The 10,430-nt window shown below is 37.9% G+C and overlaps 1 pseudogene; it reads left to right on the forward strand.

The window, feature by feature from the left end:
* Positions 1–793: 793 nt before the first annotated feature.
* LOC101639174 lies at positions 794–1,308 on the forward strand (annotated as a pseudogene).
* Positions 1,309–10,430: the final 9,122 nt, after the last annotated feature.

Genomic DNA, 10,430 nt, shown 5'->3' on the forward strand with positions numbered 1-10,430 from the left:
CTTGAACTCTATTCCTGGTACCCTGCCCACACTATTGGCTTCCTTCCATTTTAATTTTTTATTATAACAGCAGGAGTACAGGGTGGGTGATTCTACTTGGACACCATCTTGGAATCTGTCTCTTTTTGACTTTCTATAATAGTAGTCTCACACAATACTTGTCCTTTTGCAATTAACTTATGTAACTCTGAATAATATCCTCCAGGTTTGAAGTGCTTCACAGGTTCATCATGATTTTTAATGTTGCATAGTATTTCATTACATGTGTCCCAGTTTGTTTATTCATTCTCCCACTGATGGGTGTGTAGGTTGTTTCCATCTTTTTGCTTCTTATAGTGCTATGATAAACATGGCTGTATATTTATTTATTTGTGTTTCAACTCTTATTTCCGTAGTATATGTACCAAATAGTGGGACTGCTGAATCATGTGGTAGTTCTATTTCCAGTATTTTAAGAAAATGCCATACTGTTTTCTAAAATTGTTGCAGCATTTCTGTCCCACTAGCACAGACTCCGAAGCACAATCTCTCCACACCCTCGTTGGCATCTATTGTTTTCTGTTTTGTTTTGTTTTACTTTGATAATAATGCTGGGGTGAGATGATCTCATAGTTGTTTTGATGTGCACCTCTCTAATGGCTAATGATTTGAACATTCTTCGTTTGTTGGCCAACTAAATGTGTTCTTTTGTGAAGTTTCTATTCTTGTCTTATTTTCACTGTTAAATTGTATTATGTCTTTTTATTTTGTGGTGTTGAAGTTTTTTTATAAATTTTACAGATTTGATGGCGGACCGTGTGTTTCCAAAATGGCGGCAAAGATGGATGTGGATACCCCGAGCGGCACCAACAGCGGCGCGGGCAAGAAGCGCTTTGAAGTGAAAAAGTGGAATGCAGTAGCCCTCTGGGCTTGGGATATTGTGGTTGGTAACTGTGCCATCTGCAGGAACCACATTATGGATCTCTGCATAGAATGTCAAGCCAACCAGGCACCTGCCACGTCGGAAGAGTGTACGTTGCCTGGGGAGTCTGTACCCATGCTTTTCATTTCCACTGCATCTCTCGCTGGCTCAAAACACGACAGGTGTGTCCACTGGACAACAGAGAGTGGGAATTCCAAAAGTATGGGCATTAGAAAAAATAAATTCTTCTATCAAGCTTAAATGTTTGGTTATTCATTTACTGCCTTGCCCTCCTGTTAATTATAATTAGATAGAACCATGTCTTTGCTGCCTTGTCTTTTCAGTTTGTCGTGCTCATGCAACCATATCATGTTCTGTGTCAAATAAAATTCCAGTTGGATTCAGAAAAAAAAAATTTTACAGATTAGCCCCTTGTCTAATAAGTCATAGTCAAAATTTTACCTATCTATGAATTATACTTTTACTCTTTTGGTACAAACTTTTGCTACACATATCTGTTTAAGTTTTAGGAGGTTCAGTCCATTCCTTTGACTCCTGCTATCTCTGTGTTATATTTTCTATTTTAATTTTTTAAATAATTTCATTTTGAGCTCTTACAGGTGTTGTAACAATTCATAATTCAATTAGTTCAAGCATAATTATTGCCGCAATCAGTTTCAAAACATTTTCTTTCTTATTGAACTCCTTGATATTGGCTCCCCTTTATTCCCTCCCTCCCCTGCCCTAGCGCCAAGGGACCCTTATTGTTTGTTATGTTATATATTATTATTATTATTTTCTGTGTCTTACATCATCCAATATATCCATCCACCTACAATTGTTATTTTTTTTCCTCTAAAAGGAATATACAGTCAACATTACTATCAGCTCCCCCACCCTTCCTATATCCTCAGGGATTCATTACTCCCATTACTGTTTCTGAAGGGTTATCTATCTTGGCTTTCAGGCATCAAACTACCTTAATTACAATAAACATACTTGTGCTAGTGTGGGCAGAATAGATAAACAAATCCACAGAAACTGATATATATATATGTGTGTGTGTGTGTGTGTGTGTGTGTGTGTGTGTGTGTGTGTATGAGACAGTTTTATATAAAGGGTAAGTGTACTCTAAGAAAACATCCCAACCCAGTGCTCTCCAAGCCCACAAGTCCAACATTAGCCCATATGTCTCACACTGATCTACAAAGTCCTCCTCAATCTCACAAAACACACACAATGACACCAACTGTAAGCATCTCAGCACTGGCAGGGGTCTCCACTCAGCTTCTCCAGCACCCAGGGCTGCATCAGGGTAGGTCACATACAACACACACACAATACACTTATATTTATATATTTACATATCTCTATTTATACCTATATATATAATTTTTACTTTCTTATTCCTTCCTATTTTTTGTTTTTCTTTCCTTCTGCCCTACCATCATGACTGCCTCTCAGTAATTCCACTCAGATACATTTCAATTGATCAAACATGACCTGGAATGCTACGCCTTCCTCACTGTCTATTTTAGTACCCTTACTATTCTCCTGTCCCTGCATTGTTGGCTCATTGCTTCCCTTTCCCCACCTGTCAATCCCGTTGCTGTCTCCTTGGCATGCCTTCTGCAAATTCCCATTGATCTTCCTGCAGTCAGGATGGAGCAGTCTAGTGCCCCCCTCCCTTCCACCTTTAGGGTTTCAGTGTGGCCTCCTTGTGAGTAACTCCCAACCAGTTCAGATGAGGTGCCCAGCGCTGGCCCCATCAGAAGTCTACAATCTGGATTCCTCAGGGATTTCATGGCTTTGTTCACATTGCTGGTCTGTTGACCTCCTCTCTTGGTTTGCTCTCCTGTGGGTGGGATACACCAGCCGCTCTCACTGGCCTGTATTTTCAGTACTTTTCTCTGCAGTGTTGTCACCTAGGGAGGGGACATGATGTCTCAAGCTGGTGTGGGCCCTGCATCCTCTCTCTTAACAAGCTGCTCCATGCAGGAACATCACCCTCAGCAATTTATCTCTGTGTTTTAAATTATATATTGATAATGAATTTAGGCCATGTAGTAAGGCCGCTAAGTTTGTCCTCATTTTGCGATTGATGGTTTCTATAGATTTAAGTTTTACATTTAAGTTTTTGATACATCTTGAGTATCAAAGCATATCTGCTGTGAGATAATGGGGCCTTTTTCATTTTTCTGCAAATGGATATGTAGTGTTGCTGGAGAATGTGGTGGAATTTGCATAGTAGGTGATTTGACAGGCTTAGTGGGAATGGCTGGGTTGGTTTTCTGGGTTCCAACTGCTGGATAAAGATTAAAAAGGAAGTGGAGGAAAAGGAAGAAAAATGTAAGAAAATAAAACAACGGGTTGTGGGGAAAGGAGATACCGAAGAAAAAGGAAAAGGAACCAAGCCCAAATGTGACACAGTATTGGAGCTAGCTGACAAATAACTACAATGGAAATGTACTGTCTGAGTGGGAGTGGGCACCATTGACTTAGCGGGTTGGGGTGGCACTACTGGATGCACAGGTGGTGGGCGGCAGTGCACTTATTTAGATAGATTACATTTTTTTTAAACTTCTCTTTTGAAGAAGTTTTTTAATGCACATAAGTAATATCATTTTAAGAGGCACCAGCCATCTGATTTGTCTTCTACTGTCTGTGTTTTGATTATATTTGACAATGTATTTATGCCATCTATTAGGGCTCTGAAGTTTGCCTCTATTTTTTCCATGAGTAATCTACATAATTCCAAGGTTGACATTTAGATCTTTAAATCCATCCTGAGTTATTTTTGTATGGAGTGAGGTATGCTTCCTGTCTCATTCTTCTGGAAAGGGAAATCCAATTTTGCCAGTTCCATTTGTTGAAGAGAGTCTCTCTCCCCATTTTATGTATTTCAGCCCATTTCTTTCAAAAGTGGTGCTCAGATATGGATTAGAATGACATATATTTATTACATATATTATTGTTGGTATTGTATTAGTCTGGGTTGACTAAAGAAACAAATTCATAGACACACATAAGTGTATAAGAAAGAGCTTCACATAAAGAGTAATTGTATATTAAGAAAACATCCCAGCCCAGTTAGCCCTTATGTCCAACACCAGTCTGTCAATTCCTCTTCAGACTCGTGCAACACATGCAATCATGCCAAATGCAGGAAAATCACATGCCAGTGAGTGGAAAGTCTTGTGAATCCAGTGGCAGTGGAAGCATCTCTGCACTGGCATAGGTCTCCACATGGCTCCTCCAGCTTCAGGACTTTGGCTCCATCAGCATAGCTCCATGTGGCTTGTCAACAGGAATGTTTACAGAGAAAGTGTATCTGGTGTGAGCTATTTATCTCTGTTGAGCCTCCAAATGAGGTCATTAAGCTGCAATCTGATTGACAGGCTAGAGGCCACTCTTTCCTCTAGTTGACAGTAGATTATGTAACTGCCACAGTCCACCCCTTGTCAACTTGACACTTTTACTCAACTCTTTAGCCATATATAATTTTGAAACAAAATAATAAAGTCATATCTGTACCTAACCAGATAAACTAAAATGCATATAATTCAATATGTGCCAAAGCCCCATTTAAACATAATACTCTATAAATGAACAACAATATTCTATGCCTACCAATTGCAGTATAGTAATACACCAAAATCCTATGAATATATTCCCCCACCTATGTAAGTTTGTAAGCCATACACTTCATGCCTTTATCCTACCCATTTTGGGTATCCATGTTCTATACTGCCCACTTACATCAACTTAGTGCTCTGAGGAGACAAATATGTTCTTTGATGTGAAGAATCTTCATTCCAGTTGGAACCTTGTGAGTCTGCACCCATAAGCAAATTCAAATCAGGACTGGCCATCCATAAAGTCAACAGCAATTTGCACCAGTTCACAGGCTCAAAAATCTTCTCTCCATCTGGTCGAGTTCTGTCACCTCAACTGGGGATGCCGCACTTAGCCTCACCAAGGTGCTCATTGGTTGCCTCGCCTTGTGATGTACCCCATTACAAATTCTCAACAACCCTAGCCTCCTTGTACTAGGTCAGGAACTTCAGACCACTCAACCTGCTTTCATCTTTTCCTCAAGTCCTTGTGAATCAGGTCCATGGGTGTCAGTTGCCAGACTCAACCCATCATTTTTGCATTTCAAACAGGAATAACCAAAAACAACAAACAAATAAACTAATCAAAACTTTAACTTCCCACATTCTTTCCAGAAAAATAGCCAGTAAACTGTTTTTGCCATATCCAACCTATGGCAAGCCAAAAAAGAAAACCTACCATGAGGCAGAGGTCACACAAGTACCCATTCTCCATCTTCGTGATTTGTTTCTCTAGTACCCCACTCCTGGTACCATAATGTGTTACTCTGGTTTGACTTGAGAAACAAATTCATAGACACACTTAAGTGTTTAAGAAAGAGCTTTATATAAAGAGCAATTATATATTAAGAAAACATCCCAGCTGAATCCAAATCAAGTCCATAAAGTTGATCTGTATAAAGTCTGATACAAGCCCTTATATCCGATACCAATCTATAAGTTCCTCTTCAGACTCACACAACACATGCAATGACGCTGAATGCAGGAAAATCACAGGCCAGTGAGTGGAAAGTCTTATTGATCCAGTTGTGGTGGAAGCATCTCAGAGCTGGCGTGGATCTCATGTGGCTTCTCTAGCTCCAGAGCTCTGGCTCCATCAGGCTAGCTCAATGTGGTTTGTCAACAGGAATGTCTTGCAGAGAGAGAGTGTATCTGGTTTCCAGTGAGCTATTTATCTCTGTCACACCTCCAAATGAGGTAATCAAGCTGTGACCTGATTAACAGGCTACACTCCACCCCTTCCTCAAGTTGACAGTAGCTTCTGTAACTGCCACAGGTATTGACATTTGAAATGTGCAAAATGTTAAATTAAGTCTCATATCCGTGAATATGAAGCATTACCCCATCTACGTAAGTTACTTGGAGTAGTGTTCTGAAGTTTTCATTGTACAAGTCTTTTATTTCTCTAGTTAGGTTTATTCCCACATATTTTATCTTTGGTGTGGTTATCGTGACTGGAACTGTTTTCTTGATTTCCTTTTCAGAATTCCTTTCATCAGTATATAGTTCTCTGGTTGATTTTTGTATGTTGATCTTGCACTTTGCCATGTTGATGAACCTTTCAATTATTTCTAACAATTTTCTTGTGGAATATTTGAACTTTTCTATATATAGAAGGATATAATCTACAAATACAGAGAATTTTAATTCTTTCTTGCCGCTTTGATGCCCTTAGTTTCTTTTTGTTGTCTAATAGCTCTGGATAAGAAATCCAGTACAATATTGATAAAACTTATACTGCGTGGCTCTTGTTCACAAGGCTTTGTTTCTCCCCAATGATTTTATATATATATGGCCTTTATTATTTTGAGAATTTTCTCTTTTATTCAATTTGGTTGAGTGCTTTTATCAGGAATCAGTGTTGGGGATTTGTCAAATGCTTTTCTCCCTCAATTGATTTGATCATGTAATTATTTTCCTTTGTTTTACATATATGGCAGATTACAATGATTGGCTTTCTAATGCTGTACCTTCCTTGCATATATTTTTTGTTTCCTTTTTAGTTTGTTGTTGTTGGATTCTATTGGCTAGAATTTTGTTGAGAATTTTTACTTCTATGTTTATGAATGATAATTGTCTGTAATTTTCTACTCTAAGTATGGATTTGTCTGGTTTGGGTATCAGAATTATTCTTGACTCATAAGATGTGTTCAGGAGTTGGTGGACCTTTGCTATGTTCTATAATTGTTTGCATTGAATTGGTGTCAACATTTCTTTGAATGCATAGTAAAGTTCCCTGGGGAACCTGTCTGGTCATGGAATTTCTTTGGTAAGGTATTTTCCAATGACATTTATTTCTTTTTCTGGTATGGGTCTATTAAAGTGTTCTATGAAAATCTGTTTTAAATTAGCTAGATAGTGTACTTACCACTTTTTATAAGTTTGTTATATTGTGAGAGTTTACAATGTGTGTTGCTATAATGCTGGAAGCTGTGTCACTAGTATTTGAAATACCAGGAGGGTCACCAAAGTGAACAGGTTTCAGCAGAACAGACTATGGATTAAGAGTAGGTTGTCCACTTCTGAGAAATTACCCACAGAAAATCTTATGAATAGTAGCAGAATATTGTCAGATACAGTGCCAGAAGATAAACCCCTCTGGTCTGAAGGCACTCAAAATATTATTGAGGAAGAGAAGCTTTCTCAAAGTAGAACTCACTGCCATTGAGTCAATGCTGACTCATAGCAATGCCTGCCACCCCCTCCTTTCCTTGTGGGTTTCTGAGACTGTAACCATTTACAGTAATAGAAAGCCCAGTCTTTCTCCCTCAGAACTTCTGGTGGTTTTGAACTGCCAATCATGCAGATCATACCAGCCCACCTGGTAATCACTGAACCACCAAAGCTCATAGTAGAGTTTACCATAATGAAAAGACATGGGTGGAGTAAAGGCTGCAGGACCTTAATTTACTTATGGGGCACACTGAAAGTGAGAAGAAACAGCTACAAGCATTGATTAATAATTGGAAGTTGAGATGTACGAAGTATGAATCTAGGAAAATTGTAAGCCAACAGAAAAGAAATGGGCCACATAAATATTGATATCCTTTTCATTAGTGAGCTGAAATAGACTGGTATTGGACATTTTGAATCATAAAATCATATGGCTTACTTTGCCAGGAATGGCACAATCAAGAGGAATGGCATTATGTTCATCATTCAAAAGGATATTTCAATATATATCTTGAAATATAAAGATGTCGTGACAGGATAATATCTATGTGAAGGCAAGGAATTCCAGTCAATGCAACTATTATTCAGATTTGTGCCGCAATGACTAAAAATAGTTTTTAAGATATTGAAGACTTTTACCAGTATCTTCAGTCAGACATTTATCAAACATGTCATCAAGATTGATAACTATTGGCGATTGTAATATAAAAGTTGGAAACAAAGAGGAAGGAGCAGTAGGTGGAAAATATAGCCTTGGTGACAGAAATGAAGTTGGAGATTGCATGATAGAATTTTGCAAGATCAATGACTCTTCATTGTAAATACCTTTTAATAACAACATAAATGGTGAATATACATGTGGACCCCTCCAGATGAAATATACAAAATCAAATTGACTACATCTGTGAGAAGAGATGGTGGAGAAGCTCAATGTCACCAGCTAACATGAGGCGAGAGGCTGCATGAAAAACAGGCAATCAATCATTCATATGCAATTTTAAGTTGAAGTTGAAACAAATGAAAATATGAGAGTCCATGAGAGCCAAAATACAACCTGAAGTTTATCCCACCTGATTTTTGAGAACATCTCAAGGAAATATTTGATGCATTGACCATCAATGACAAAGATCTTTTGAGCTGTGGGATGGCATCTTACACAAAGAAAGCAAAAGGTTATTTAAAAGGCAGGAAAAAGGAAAGATCAAAGTGAATGTCAGAAGAAACTCTAAAACTTATTCTTAATCTTATGATAGCTAAGGCAATTGGAAGAAATGATAAAGACAAAGAGCTGAACAGAAATTTTCAAAGGGCAGGCCAAGAAGACAAAGTAAAATATTAGAATGAAATATAATAGAGTCTAAGAAGTAAAAAGGAGTAACACACTCAGTATATTTTATACTGAAAGAACATAAGAAAAACTTCAAGCCTCAAGTTCAGTACTGAAGGATTCTATGGGAAAATATTGAATGATGTAGAAAGCATCAAAAGAAGGTGAAAAGAATACAGAGTTACCGTACCAAAAATAACTAGTTGATATTCAACCATTTCAAGAGGTAGTATATGATCAAGAACTATTAGTACGTGAGAGAAGTTCAAGCTGCACTAAAGGCATTAATCCAAAACAAAGATCCAGGAATTGACAGAATATCAATTGAAATGTTTCAATAAGCTGATAAAGCATTAGAAGCACTCAATCATCTAGACCAAGACATTTGAAAGACAGCTACTTGGCCAACTGACTGGAAGATATCTATATTTGTTCTAATTCCAAAAAAAGGTGACCCAACAGATTCCACAAATTATAGAACAATGTCATTGATATTATGCTGAAGATCAACTAACACTCATTGTAGCAGTACATTGATAGAGAACTGCAAGAGATACAGACTGGATTCATAAGAAAATGTGGAACAAGGGATATCATTAATGATGCCACAAAGATCTTGGCCAAAAACAGAGAATACCAGAAAGATGTTTACTTTTGTATTATGGACTATGCAAAGGTCTTTGACTGTGTGGATCATAACAAACCATGGATAGTCGTGAGAAGAATGGGAATCCCATAACATTTAATTGTGCTCATGCAGAACATGTACATGCATCAAGAGGCAGTTGTTTGAACAAAACAAGGGAATGCTGCATCTTTTAAAATCAATAAAAGTGTAAATCAAGGTTACATACCATATTTATTCAATTTTTAAACTGAGCAAATAATCAGATAAGTTGGACTATATGAAGAAGAACTTGGCATCAGGATTGGAGGAATGCTTAACAGACTGACATGCAGATAACACAATCTTGCTTGCTGAAAATGAGCAAGACTTGAAGCACTTGCAGATGAAGATCAAGGATAGCAGTCTTCAGAATTAATTAAAATTCACTAAAAGAAACCCAATATCCTCACACCTGGGCCAATTGGCAACATCATAATAAACCAGGAAAGATTGAAGTTGTCAAGGATTTCATCTTGTTTGGATCCACAATTGTCATGGAAGCAGCAATCAAGAGTTCAAACTACACATTGCATTGGGTAAATCTGCTGCACACCACCTTTTTGAAGTGATGATAAGCAAGGATATTACTTTGAGCTCTAAGGTGTGCTTGACAAGTCTTGTTATTTTCAATTTCCTCATATGCATGTGAAAGTTGAGCACTGAATAAAGAAGACCAAAAAAAGAATTGATGCATTTGAATTATGGTGCTGGTGGAAAATATTTGAAGTATCATGACTGCCCAGAGAACAAACAAATCTGTTTTTGGAAGAAGTACAGCCAGAATTCCCCATGGAGGTACAGATGGCAAGACTTCATCTCACGTATTTTGGACATGTTATCAAGAGAGTCCTGTCCCTGGAAAACTATATCCTGCTTGGAGAGTGAAAGATAGGAAGACCCTACACAAGTTGGATTGATATAGTGGCTGCAATGATGGGCTCAAATATAACAACACTGGTGAGGATGATGAAGGACCAGGTATTTGGTTCTGTTGTACACCAAGTAGCTATGAGCCTGAAATCACCCAAAAGAACCTAAAAACCACAGTGTATTTCTAGGAATTTGACCATTTCTTCTGGATCTTCAAATGTGTTGAAATACGGTCATGTATAGTACTGATATAGTTTATTATGCCAGCCTGGCCGATAAACACAAGTAGGATTAACTGAAAGACGGAGAGATAATGGCTCGGTGAGCCTCACCTTTCTTGTCTCTTGCTCTTTGATCATCGGACCAGTGTGCAGCTGC

The sequence above is a fragment of the Echinops telfairi genome, unplaced genomic scaffold (genome assembly GCF_000313985.2).
Source record: "Echinops telfairi isolate 266 unplaced genomic scaffold, ASM31398v2 ScPeMD7_443;HRSCAF=831, whole genome shotgun sequence".
NCBI classification, from domain to species: domain Eukaryota; kingdom Metazoa; phylum Chordata; class Mammalia; order Afrosoricida; family Tenrecidae; genus Echinops; species Echinops telfairi.